The sequence below is a fragment of the Pteropus medius genome, unplaced genomic scaffold (assembly GCF_902729225.1).
Source record: "Pteropus medius unplaced genomic scaffold, Ma_sr-lr_union100, whole genome shotgun sequence".
Classification (NCBI taxonomy): domain Eukaryota; kingdom Metazoa; phylum Chordata; class Mammalia; order Chiroptera; family Pteropodidae; genus Pteropus; species Pteropus medius.
In genome coordinates, this window is record NW_024347790.1 from 2,853,745 (window position 1) to 2,866,943 (window position 13,199).

Consider the following 13,199-nt stretch of genomic DNA (forward strand, 5'->3'; position numbering starts at 1 on the left):
TTTTTTTGACAATTTTGCTAACTCTGGGAAAGGCAAAATAATAGATTCTTTTGGAACTCTACAAAACCATAGGAATAAGTGCTGCGAGACAAAACAAAACTCCTTCACAGCTCTCCTATTTCCTCCCATCATGCACTTGGACTCTTCATCAAGTCACTGAAGTCACAGACAATCAAATGTAGTTAACTGAAACATTTCGACAAATAATTAACACCTGTGCTGAGGGCCGCAGAGGAAACAGAATCCCCACTTCAGGTTTAGTTCATAAAAGGGTATGCGGGGGTGGAGTAGGTATAGTGAACTGTGTCAGCAGGACAGTCGTGATTAAAAGGACAATTACATAAACAATTTGAATATGAAGAAGAATGGGCTAGGGCTCTAAGAAAGGCAAAAAACCAATTGGATTCCTCAGAGGAGGAAGACACAGCATCTGGTTGCGAAGTTCATTTTATTCACAATAGCCAAGATATGGAAATGACCTAAGTGTCTGTCAGCAGATGAATGGATAAAGAATAATATGTAAATAAAGAGGAAAATGGTATATTAGTCAGAAAGGAGAAAAAAGCAAATACTGCCATTTGTGACAACATGGATGGATCTTGCGGGCAATACGCTAAGTGAAATAAACCAGACAGAGAAAGACAAATACTGTATGATCTCACTTACATATAAAACATATATTTTAAAAAAAAACTCATAGAAGCAAAAAGTGGATAATTGCTAGCGTTGAGGATGGAGAAAATGGGGAGATACTTACTGGTCAAAAGGGTACAAATTTCCAGTTCTGAGATGAGTAAATTCTAGAGATCTGGATAGCATGGTAATTGTAGTTAACGATACTGTATTATATACTCAAAAGTTTCTGAATGAGTAGATCTTAAATTTTCTCACCAAAAGAAAGAAATGGCTATTATGTGATGTAATGGAGATATTAGCTAATGCTATGGTGGGAATCGTTTTTGCAACATACATCAAGTCAATACATTGCGCACCTAAACTTACACAATGTTTTCCGTCAATTATATCTAATAAAATTTTTAAAAAATGATGAAAAATCAAAACGGAAAAAGTTCGTCATCACCAGTTGGTATCTGAAAATCAGACAGGACTCCCAATACCTACCCCATAGTTAAAATATAATCGGTCAAGGTGGCTTGCTCACTATTATTTCCCAAGCCTACTATAATGCCAGCATATAGCAAGTGCTTAGAAAATTTTCTTTTTTTGTCTGAATAAAATTCTTCTTGAGAAATTTAGGTATTTCAGAAGTTAATTATTAGAAGCTTTAAAGTTTCCCATCACTTTATAGTGATATGAATGTGCTCCTTTAAATTATTACTTATATTTTGATTTTTGATCTTCTCTACTTAAAAATGTTGACCTGTCTTCTAGGAGGTCAGGAATCTTGGATGCTCGGGAACCTTAGAATGGACCTTGATGGAAATCTCCACTCTGGCGGGGAGACTAGTCTAGCTGAAATTTCACGTAGACTCCCATGAGTCAAAGGCATGTCTGGTAACATGAGGGAGATGCGGATGGGTACACAAGTACAGAAGATATTGGGGAGGGAGGTACTTAGCATTTTTCTTCTTATCTTCACCAGGAAATAGACTTTCCTCCCCCGCTTTTATTTTTTTAAACAATGCATTTCGTCGACAGGAAGAAACTTAATGATGAGTCACATCTAGGAAGCAGGAATTTGATTTTCGACATACTTAGTTCTTTATCGTTAGTAGACATCCAACAGTGACATTTAAAAATTATTCCGTTTCTGTAAACTTGGCTACTCTTTAAAATAAGAGGACGATGTATGTGCAATGGCATACACCCACGTGATAATTCATGTCAACCATGCACTTACTACAAAATCTCAAAGGCTTCCTGACATAAATCACTTGACACTAAGAATCTAACTCATTAAAATTTACTTGAGGTTCCTGTAACCTTTTCTCAGGAAGCAACAGCAGGTATAGAACGTGCATTTTTTTTTTTTTTAATTCGTGCAAAGCTTTAATTCTAGTCTATAAAACCTAAAAAAGAAAACCTTTTTTTGTGGGTAGTTGAAAAAGTCTGGCAGAGGGGTGGGTGGGAAAGTCATGGAATTTTGGAAGTATGACATAGTAGATTACGGTACATCAGAAATTTGTCACAGAATAGTGATGGAGGGGTTGCCAGGCTAAGTCAGATTTTTCCCAGTGCCTATGCCGACGATCTGGTTATAAATTAGTTTCCTCTGAAAGTTGCACTAACATTTTTGGCCACTAGGTCATTAGAATTCACTTCTTCTAAATGTGCTAACAATTATAGTGAGTCAGTCAGTCTGCATGTGCTGTAGCTGGTATTGTACTATATATTGCTAGTGATGATTTCATAGTCTGGGTGTCAGGTGTTTGGAGAAATCTTGCTTACTAACTACCGATGGCTCTACCTCAACTACAGAATAAAGGGAAACCTCCTTAGCATGACATGCAAGGCCCTCAGTGATCTGGTCTGCTGCTAGATATCATCTTAAGCCACTACCCACCTAAATCCTCCATCGAGATTCAGAACCATCTCTCCTTCCTTTATACCACACTGTATTTATAGAGTCTCTGTTTACTCATCCCAGTAAAGCTTTATTCATAAGTCAATCTCCTTAGGGACAAGGGCCATGGTTTATTAATCTTTGTGTGAACAGCACCTAGTACATAGTTGGAGTGCCATAAATGTTTGTTGAATTAATATATGCTCAAACTTTTCACTGATTGGTAGAAGAAGAGGATGTCAGAGATGCAAAGTTTGAGGGCCATTTGATGCACTGATGTTCATTTTGAAGATGGAGGGGACCACATGCCAAAGAATCCAAGTGAGCTAAGAGCGGCTCCCAGCTGACAGCCAGCATGGAAATGGGGATGTCAGTCCTGCCACTGCAAAGGAATTGAATTCTGCCAAAACCTAAATAAATTTGAAAGTGGATTATTCTAGATTCTTCTAGACCAGTCTGCTAACACCTTGATTTCAGCCCTAAGCAGAGAACCCAGTCACGCCAACCCAGACTTCTGACCTCCTAACTGTGAGAAAACAAATGGGTATAGTCAAAAGCCACTACGTGCGTGGTCATTTGCTTTGCAACTATAGACAACTAGTACTACTAGTATGCAACCTCCTCAGATAAATTGGATATGTATGTTTTGCTCTGTTTTGGTTTGTTTACTTAGTTAATAGATCATAGGTGCTTCCTTATCAAACTGATGCTTGTGAACTAGGTAAGAGTGCTTGGTTCAAGCCTGATCAGTTAGTTCCAATCAAGAAGTCAACTATTATTAGATATATGCCACATTTCATGCACTGAAATTCAGTGCTGAATATAACAGACATCATCAGAAGAGCTCCATATTCTAGATCGACACAGCAGAGACATAATTACAGATAAAAATTATGTTCAAAGAAATGAACACAATAGCCTTAAAGTGTGAATATTCTGGGGGCTTCTGCTGTAGCGAACACATTTATTATTTTAATTACTGAAGTTCTGTTTGGTTGTGTGTCAAATATGCCTGGCATACTAAATTATTAAAATTTTTGGATAATATCCTATTTCTCTTACTTTTGAAAAATGTTGTCTCTGATGTGTTTAAAAGAATATTTACTAATTTTTACTTGGCATTTCTACTGCTTTCATGTTGGCTTTTTTCAGATGAACTAACCACACCTAGAGCGGATCAGGGATGCCCACACGTAGATTGGCTTATGAATCGATCAGCAACCAGTAAATACTACAGGGCATTTAGGAGCAAGTCTAAAACCACAGTATGCTGTAGAAGTCAGTACAGCAGATGCTGAGACTTGAGGTAAGACTCAAAAGAAGTGAAGTCACATTGTCCTGCAGGAGTAATCATTCTGCAGGGAGAAGCATGGAGGAGTGGTGACGGATGAGACAGACGCCTCGCTGGAACGTGGCCTTGGATGAATGTGAACAGATGACACAAGACCAGCTGGTGGAGAGCCTGACTTCCTGCCAGAGAGAGGTTTTGGAATTGATCTAACAGACAATAGGGAGCTAGTCCCTTTTGTTAAACAGGTGATGCTAATTAATTGAGGATAATTGGGAGTCAGCTGTTCAGCAACAAGTCAGCAACTGAAGAGTTTTAGTTAATTTATTAAGGAAGATTTGCATCGAAAAAGTATTGGGGGCAACTGTTAAAAGTGCAAATTGGCAAGACCTTCCTCTGGAGCTTATGTGTTAGTGGATTTGGGATAGAAACAGTATTTTCACAAGCTCGGAGAGTCATATTTATGCATCGCTCTCTTTTAGGTGGTTAGAAAATGTATTAAGTAATAGATTTACTGTTCACCCCAACACTCAGTCACATTAGGTGGAAATGACAGCTGTGGTGAGGAAGAAAGAATTCTGGAGCACTTCCTTTAAGCAATTTAATATTTTTTAATTTAGTGGCTTCAAACGAATCCTTCAATTTTTAAAATCTTTTTTGTCGCTGATAAGTGTCTGCCTCGTAGCATACAGAAAAAAAATAAAACAATTGTTTAGCTCAAAAGAAGATATTCCAAGAATCTGCCAATATTGCAGCATAGTTTATAATGAAATGTCCGTTCTTTGTCTAAACCATTATCTTTGATATCAACTGAGGCTTTTTCTACTTTCAGCCAGTAGAGGGAGCTATAACTCTTGAGATAGCCTTTTTTTTCCAGGCAGAAATAACACTACCAACCTTCAGCATATTATTATTGAACTATTATACCCTAGAATTTATAATTAATATCCTAGAGATCTAACGTGGTACATCTTTTATAATTTATAACTTGAGACTTTTACATATGTTATGTACGGTACTCCTTTTTACCTATCTCCCAGTACAAACTTCTTTGCCAGTCAAAACAAACTACAGACCAAGATATTTTTGGCCCTTTCTTTCCCATCCACCTTTACTCATGCTTTCTCCCTTTTCTGGAACATCAGTGGTCATCATCTATCTAACTCTAGACTTGCTTGCTGGAGAACCAGTTAAGAAACAACTTTTTAATGAATATTCTGACCTCCCACCTCTCAGTTTGCAGAGTTTGCTTAAGTTTCTGTTTTATAGCACTAAAACAACAGTTTATTAGAACAAATAATGAATTTTTCACTCTTCTACTATATCATAATTGGCTTGCTGGATAAAACACTGGACATGCAGTGAAATTTGAATTTCTGATGAACAATGATTTTTTTTTTTTGGGTATAAAGATGTCCCATGAAATATTTAAAATAATATTTGTTTATCTGGAATTGATATTTAATTAGGCATTTTATTTTTTTTATTTGCTAAATCTGGTAACCCTAATCATAAACACTTCGTAGCGTTTTTGTTTTGTTCATATCCATAACCGCAGCTCATAGTGGTTGCTCAATTAATGAAAGGGTCAAACGTAATATGTGGCTAAGTATGAAAGACTATTACTTTTAAACACAATAATGGCTTTGAAATGATCTACATTAGTATTGCACTAATGTGTTGACAGTGAATTTTTATTTATTCTAAAAAAGGAAATAGTTATAAAAAAGAACTTTGGGCTACTGAGAAGCTCCAGGATTTAACAATAAAAATTAGAAGGAACATTTGAAAGATAGTTAAGTGTCTTAAAATATCTGTTTGAGTTGTTAAGAAACATTCGGTGGTTGAGAAAATTCTCTTGCAAAATGATTATGGATTCCTTACAAGGAAAAAAAAAAGATACTATTTTTAGAGCTGCATTTTGTATTGAATCAAGACATAAGTTATAAAAAGATGGTAATAGATACTACTCATTGTTTAGAGCAATGAGTTTATTCCCATATTTTGCCTCTGAAAGGGAAAGAAAGGGGTTGTGCAGGTGCAATCTTACTGAATAAATAAATTTTGTACACTTAATCAAAAATATTTTAAACTGGTTACTATAGTCTAAACTTAGGGCATTTCTACACAAATTTCTTAACCTTTTTGACTTACTAACCTAGAAAAGATAGAGCAAACATTCATAACTTTCCTCTGTCAAAATGTCAATACTGTATAGTCTCTAAAACCTCTCTCAAACAGTTGAAAGTCATTTGTTAGACAACCTTATGACTAAGTTCCATTATACTCAGCATGACGTGACATTGGTATGTAAAGAGATGACATTATACTGATAAAGCCAATTAAAAGAACAGCAGTCTAAAACAACTGACACGCACACTCACAAGTGACTATAAATTGAAAACAATTTAAATCTCATTAGACTTACACAGTTTAGAATAACAATGTGACACAATTCTTCACCTATCAGCTACAATTAAAAATGATACTACTCACAGCTGGCAATACTTCATAGACTGTTGGTGGGAGTGAAATCGGTACATTCTTTCTAAAAAGGATCTTGGTTAGGGTTTATGGATATTATAGACCTTAGAAAGTTCATACACTTTATCTAGTAAGAGCGCTTTTAGAAATTCTTGCTAAATTATACCGAAACTCATATAAAGGGGCAAATGTGCGGATAATCCCATTGTCTTTTAAGGGAACTTGGGATGTTTACAGCTCTTGATGGCAAAGCCAGAAGTGACCGCTGGAGCACCCCTTGCTTCTGCCCTTGGTCATCAGAAGCTACAGGCCCGGGGTTTACCTTCTCACATGGGACCCTTCACCCCTGGCCCTCTTGCTGCCTCTTGCTGAGACCTACCCTCCCCTGGCATCTTAATCCCCAGTCCTCCTGGGTGGATGACCTCAGGGGGTCAAGGCACATTGTAAGAGTTTGGGCTGCTGTAATGGAATATCATAGGCTGGGTGGCTTATAAAGAACAGAAATTTATTTCTCACAGTTCTGGATGCTGAAAGTCTGAGATTAAGGCACCTGCGGATTCAGTGTCTGGTGAGGGCTCACTGCCACGTTCACATATGTCCTTTCACAGCGTCCTCACATGGTGAAGGGGGCCAGGGAATTCTCTGGGTCTCTTCTTAAAAGGGTGTCTATCCCGTTCATGTGGGTTCCACCTTCATGATATAATCCCCTCCCAAAGGCCTCACCTCCAAATGCCATATAGGGATTCGGTTTCAACATGACTCTGGGGGAGACACAAACATCCAGTCTCCATGTGCACTCTGGGAGGGAGCAGCAGAGTCCTGCTTTGCTTCTATTTCTGTGGCCTGGACAGACAGACTCCTTTCCTCCACCCTTCTGCAGGCAACAAATAAGAGTGGATATGGAGGGTGAATGGAAGACAGTAAGGCGCAGCCATCACTGTTGATTACAAAGGAGATTTAAAGACGAGGAACCACACGTCCATCTGCACTGACACTTCTGGTGAACTGGGAAGAAGCATTCACGGCGCATGGATAAGTGGACGTTTGGATAGATATTCCAAGCGTTCTGGGCTGCTGGCAGCAGATTCAGCTTGGTGCTTCTGATAACTCCTCATGCTCCTCATCCCTCAGTCTGAGGGAGGCTATAACTAATTTTTCTATAATAATATCCTGCTCTCGGAAAATGGGGGCCACTCTATCCCTCTGCCAACCATATCGTATGCATATTATCTAATTCGCAGACATTCCAATTTAAAGTGCATTTTCAAGAAAAACTTTAAAATTACTAATCTTTCAATTTGAACAAAATCGGGGATGACAAGTCCTAAGGTGAACGTATATTTCCCGCCCCCCATAGCCTGCTGTTTTACAAATAAATCTTCAAAACTGTATTCTGCAGTTTTGGAGGCCTTTTGGTATTTTAACTACTTTCAGCATTCTTCCAGTTTATTTAATTAATTCTTTCTACTTTATTACAATAGAATAATATATTTCCACATTAGTCCTATAGTCATTAAAATTTAAAATATCAGGTATCTGGTTCTTACCAGTTCATAATGAATCCAGATGTTCACCTACTAAAAAGGTGCCAGTATTTTTTTTTTTTTTCCTATCGTAGATTTAACTTTGGAGAATAAATTTGGAACAATTCTGTAGGGACTGTTGGTCACAGATGGCTGAGCGATAATAAATCCTGAGGTTGAGATACAATCCTTCTGGATTGTAGCACTTGAACTGATTTTAATAATTTAAATAGCTCTACCCCTCATCATCCAAGTAAACAAAAAGTATCTCTTAAGTACTTCTTTCTTTTTTTTTGTAAAAAAAAAAAAAAATGAAATTAGCTTAAACCTTAATTTTTGTTCTTACTCTTGCATTTCTTCCAGGAATTTGTTCCTTTCCTCCAGGGAATAAAAACGGTTCAATTTTTTTCAACTGTGGTGGGAAAAAAAACAAAAAAAAAAAAAACAAAGCAAAAACCTCTTTATCTGCAGGAAACTTTCATGTATCCCCAGACTGAGTTTTTTATAATGTTCCTTCTCTTATTCATCATCATATATGTCACGTGGCATTATAATTATCAGCTTATACATCTGAGCTCCTTAGAGGAAGGGGCTATTTCTTCTCTACTGTCCATCTCCATGGCTCTGACATACAATAGGTGCTCAATAAAAATGAACGATAGTCTTTTAAGTCAGAAGTTCATATCAAGTCATTTATCTTATCCAGTAAAGGATAAAGGAAGGATGTACTAAGTTCTTTGGTCATTTTCATTAACATGTATTTAACTGTTTACAAGCAAAAGGGAGGTTATACTTTCTTGCTTGACAGAAGAATTTGAACACGACCTCTAGAAGCTACTTTATTACATTATTTGTTCTTATGTTAATTTTATAAGTCAGGGCCCCAGGTAGAACATAATGGCACCCTCGAATTGGGGTAATTCCCTGGGATGGAGGTGTATGTTTCATAAAAGGACTACAGAAAAGGGGGCGATCAGTGTGTATGGAAATTCCCAAGAGGTACTGCAGTACCTGGGCTAAGATCAAACGGAAGAATGGAGACGGAGTAATGCAAGTTGGAAGGAGAAAGTCGTGTGGTTTGAGGAAAACTGTGACATTCTGTCGAGGGACATGACCACCCTGGCAACTCCTCTGTCTCCCCTCTCTCCTGATTTCCTGCTGGGGCTCCGGACTGGCCAACCCAACAGTGAGCCACAGTACAGGCCAACACGTTGCTGTGGTCCTTACAGGCTGACCTCCCACTGCATCCATGGAGAAGATGGAGAGTTTACATAGATCTGGAGGGTGAATGGAAGATACAGGGTCTGATACAATCTCTGTTTATTATAATGTGGGCACTTTCTGTGTAGATTATCTATATTGCTCAAAGAAAGCCCTATAGTCCGCAAACGAATAATCACTGTATAGTGCTTGCCTTGTGTTTGGTTTTGTTTAAGAGCAATTAAAGCAATCCTGACCTCCAGGAAACTGCACTGGGTGACAAGAAGGGAGGAGTCCATGGACGCCTTCAATGTACAATATTGCTGGAATGTGGGTGAATTGAGCTCTACAGATTGCACTGCTTTTGACCTCAGGTCCACCTCATATAGAGTTCATGGCCTCATATGCACTAATGGGATATTTTGTCCCATAAGGGAACACATTTCTCAATTCATTAAAATGCTTTCCCCTTGCATCAGTCGTCTTAAAAATGTGGAGAGATTTCTCCAACTGGGTTCACTGTGTACTTTGAAACAATGCAATTGTTTCAAAGACTATATTATCTTAGTATATCTCCTTCGATTTAAATTTGAGTAAATGGTGCTTGTTTTGTGAAAATTCTCCTTATGCTCTGTATTGAACTTCAGTAGATAACAATTTTCACAGATCTGGATAAAAAGAATATTGATGTCTAAATAAATTTAAGAGTAGAAGATTTTATACATATTGATTTCATCAAACCACAGATGTGAAGTGTATATTTGATACTTACCTGAAATTGGCATGCTGACATAGCAAATTAATGTCTTTAAAAATATGTATGGGTAGAATGGAAAATGCAGTTTAGTATTCCGACAAACATGCCAATGGCCTTCAAACAGGAAAACACTCACCTTAGGCAGTAGATTCTTGATTGAAACCAGTGGTTTAAAAGTCACTACTAGACCATTTGCGAAATGGTAAACTTGTATGTTATCCCAAACATTGTGTCCCATAATTGCAAAATATGCCATATTTAAATTAGAAAAATCTGAAGTCCTTTTGAAAAAATTAATTTAATATAACTGGCAAGTCAATCAAATATGTTTTAAGTAAAACTTCAGAGAGTGAGAAAGTATTGTCAGTTTCGCTGGTCTTGTCTCAGCTGAATAATATGGAACTGACTCATTTTCGCGAAAGAGTTACTCATTTAGGTAAAAGCACACTTTGATTCAGCAATACTTCTATATGCTTTAAAAAAATAAACACAATGCTTAGCCTCCTAACCAGTTATGAAAACAAATACAAATATTTAAGATGAGATTTTTTGCAAAGAGAAGATTCAAAGTTAAGATGTAGTTCCAACGGAACCAACTGCATTTTAGAAAGGAGAAAAGCACAGTATAACGAAAGTCATCTAGCAAGGAAAAAATCTAGGAATGAATCCTTAATATTTTCCCAGTGAACTGGAAGTGGTGGCTAATAGCTTGGGACCTGACTACCTGCATTTGAATACCTTTTCAATCCCCTTACTAGTCCTGTGACCCTGGGAAAATTACTTAGCCTTTCTGTGCTTTAGTTCTCTTATTTGTAAAATGAGGATCCTAAAATATATCTACTAAATAGGATTAAAATGGGTCTTAAAAGTTAATATACACAGAATTCTTAAAATAGTTCTCAGTATACATTAATGTTATCTAAGTACCGGCTATTGTTGTTAATTATATAATTCAGCTCAGTACTACTCGATTGAGTGACTTTGCATAAATTACTTAATCTCAATATAGTTCAATTTAATTAACATCGGAACATCCTAACAAGAGCCTCTGCTCACTACAAGGCCTGTGATAAAATACTGGGAAAAACACAGTAAGAGAGATGTAGTTCCATATATCATGAAGCTCACAGTCAAGGAGGCAAGGATGATGCTCTGATGTAAAGCTCGTACTGTACTGGCAGTTCTGAATGTCAGGGCATGCCCAAACTACTGATCAGTTCTAGTCCCCGGATCATCTGTAAGTCATGTATTTCTCCCAATCGTCGAGGATGTCCTGTCCTATTCTTCGAGTCCTGGAGATCCCTTTAAGCTTTGAAGATCTGGTTCAACAATCCTGAACTATTTCCGGAGAAAAGCGCACGACACTAGGGTCCCTCTTTAGCCACATCACCTACAAGCAGGGTGTGGGCAATGCAGATTCCCAGTCCTCCCTTCTTTGTTCCCATTGGGCGGCATTCGCCCTGCCCACGCCCAGGGCGGGACCAGGAGCAGGACGGGAAGACGAAGCATCTCTGGAACGGCGCCTCACTCCTCATTTCTCTTCGGATCCCCTTTCCAAGTCAGTTTATGAAGGCTGATATTTATGAACGGAAACATCATTTGTCGGACCGATTCCTTCTTATTTTAATATGTTTTGTTGACGTTACCATCGGGAGCTCCTTCGGGGGTGATGATAGGGTGTGACATTTCTGCTCATTTTCCTTCATGTATTCATGCCTTTTTATTTATCTCTTTATTTTGGTGCTTCCTTACTGTTTTGTTTCGGCCAGATAATGCCGTTTCTGAATTGTGTACAGAGTAATTTGAGGCCCCGGATGGTGTTTCTCTTCCCCCGACGAGGGCTTTCCACGTGCTTTTGCTGGGCCCCGAAGGCACACGCAATCCGGGGTCGTCTCGGTCCAATTTCAGAGGCTGACACGCTCTGAAGCTGGACTGCGCCTCTCAGGCAGGCCTGCGGGTTCCAATTCACCCTCACTTCTCGGGTTCCCACCTGAAAGCAAGCATCTCCTCACCCTTGTGAGGGTCTCACACTCCATCCCTCTCGCCTTGGCCTCCTGGGCTGTCAGGAGGGTTTCTCAGCCTCGCAGCCTCTCAGCTACTCCCTCTGGAATCGGAGTCACTTCTAGAGGAGAAATGGCCTCGAAACAAGGGAGGAGGAGGACCAAGAGAAAGAGAAAGGAGGAGTGAGGAGGAGGGAGAAGAGGAGAAAATGGAAGAGAGGAGAAAGAAAAAAGGCGTAGGAGGCAAGGGTCTGTCTTTGGAGTATAAGCCAATGGAAGAAGTGACTGTTCCAGGGCCTCTCGGTCAGAACAACCAGAACCACCAATGAGAGGACTTGAGTTCTGTCTGGAAGCTCATTAAAGGTTACTAAAAGCCCTTCCCTTCTCCAGCAGACTCCTTGGCCAAACTGTTAGGAAAACATTTTTCCAACGTGCAGGTGACTGTACACTGAGTCAATTACAGATTCCTCTGTAGACATTCCGAAGAGGTCAAAGTGAGTAGGGTGATGGGAATGGGGTGGAGTGAAGGGAATGGGCAGGACAAAGATTCGGAAATATGTTTGGCTCAGATTTAGACTTCTTTCCTGTTGGAATATTTTACTATTACTAGATAGATGACTTAGAAAGGTGGGGAAATCAAGGGTTCCTCATCATATCGTGATTATTTTTGCATTTTTCTTAAAGAAAATTCTATGAATGGGAATAGTGGATGTTTACAGGTAAAAGGTGGAGCTTACAGGTTAATGGTGAAGTTTCCTGTGCTCTCACCCTCCAAAATTATTTTCCGTTTTGACCACTGGTATCAGTATTGGGTGAATTCATGACTATTTACTATATAAAATCTATTTTTTTATTATAGTAAAATACACATAACACAACATTTGTCATTTTTATCATCTATAGTGTACAAGTCAGTGACATTAAATATATTCACAATGATCCTGTAGAACACAGTTGTATGTATTTTTAATACATTTTTATTTTATGATACTTCAAAGGGTATAATTTATAAACACAGATCTTGCATATTCAGTTCAATGACTTTACATCATCTAAACCCAAAAGAAGATCCAGAATATTATTATAACTCAAAAAGTTCGTGTGCTTCTGAAGCAATGCTACTGCTAAGTTAATTGTAACTGTTCTAGAACTTAATATAAATGAAATCATAAAATATTCATTCTTTTGTATCTTACTTTTTTTTTTTACAAATTATTAATTTTTGAGATTCACCTATGTTTTTGCATATTTCAGTCATTTCTTTTCATTGCTGAATAGCATTCCGTGGTACTAATATACTACAATATGTTCTCCATTCTCCTTTGATAGGTTGTTCTCAGATTTGGCCACTGTGAATGAGGCTGCTTCGATGGTGATGATTTTTTTTCTGCATAAATATGCAGGAGTAAAATTACTGGGATAC

General features: G+C 38.2%; 1 protein-coding gene across 1 annotated transcript in view; it reads right to left on the minus strand.

The window, feature by feature from the left end:
- The window catches only part of MINDY3 (MINDY lysine 48 deubiquitinase 3), a 397,126-nt gene that overhangs the window by 95,465 nt on the left and 288,462 nt on the right, over positions 1-13,199 (minus strand). The window lies entirely within an intron of this gene.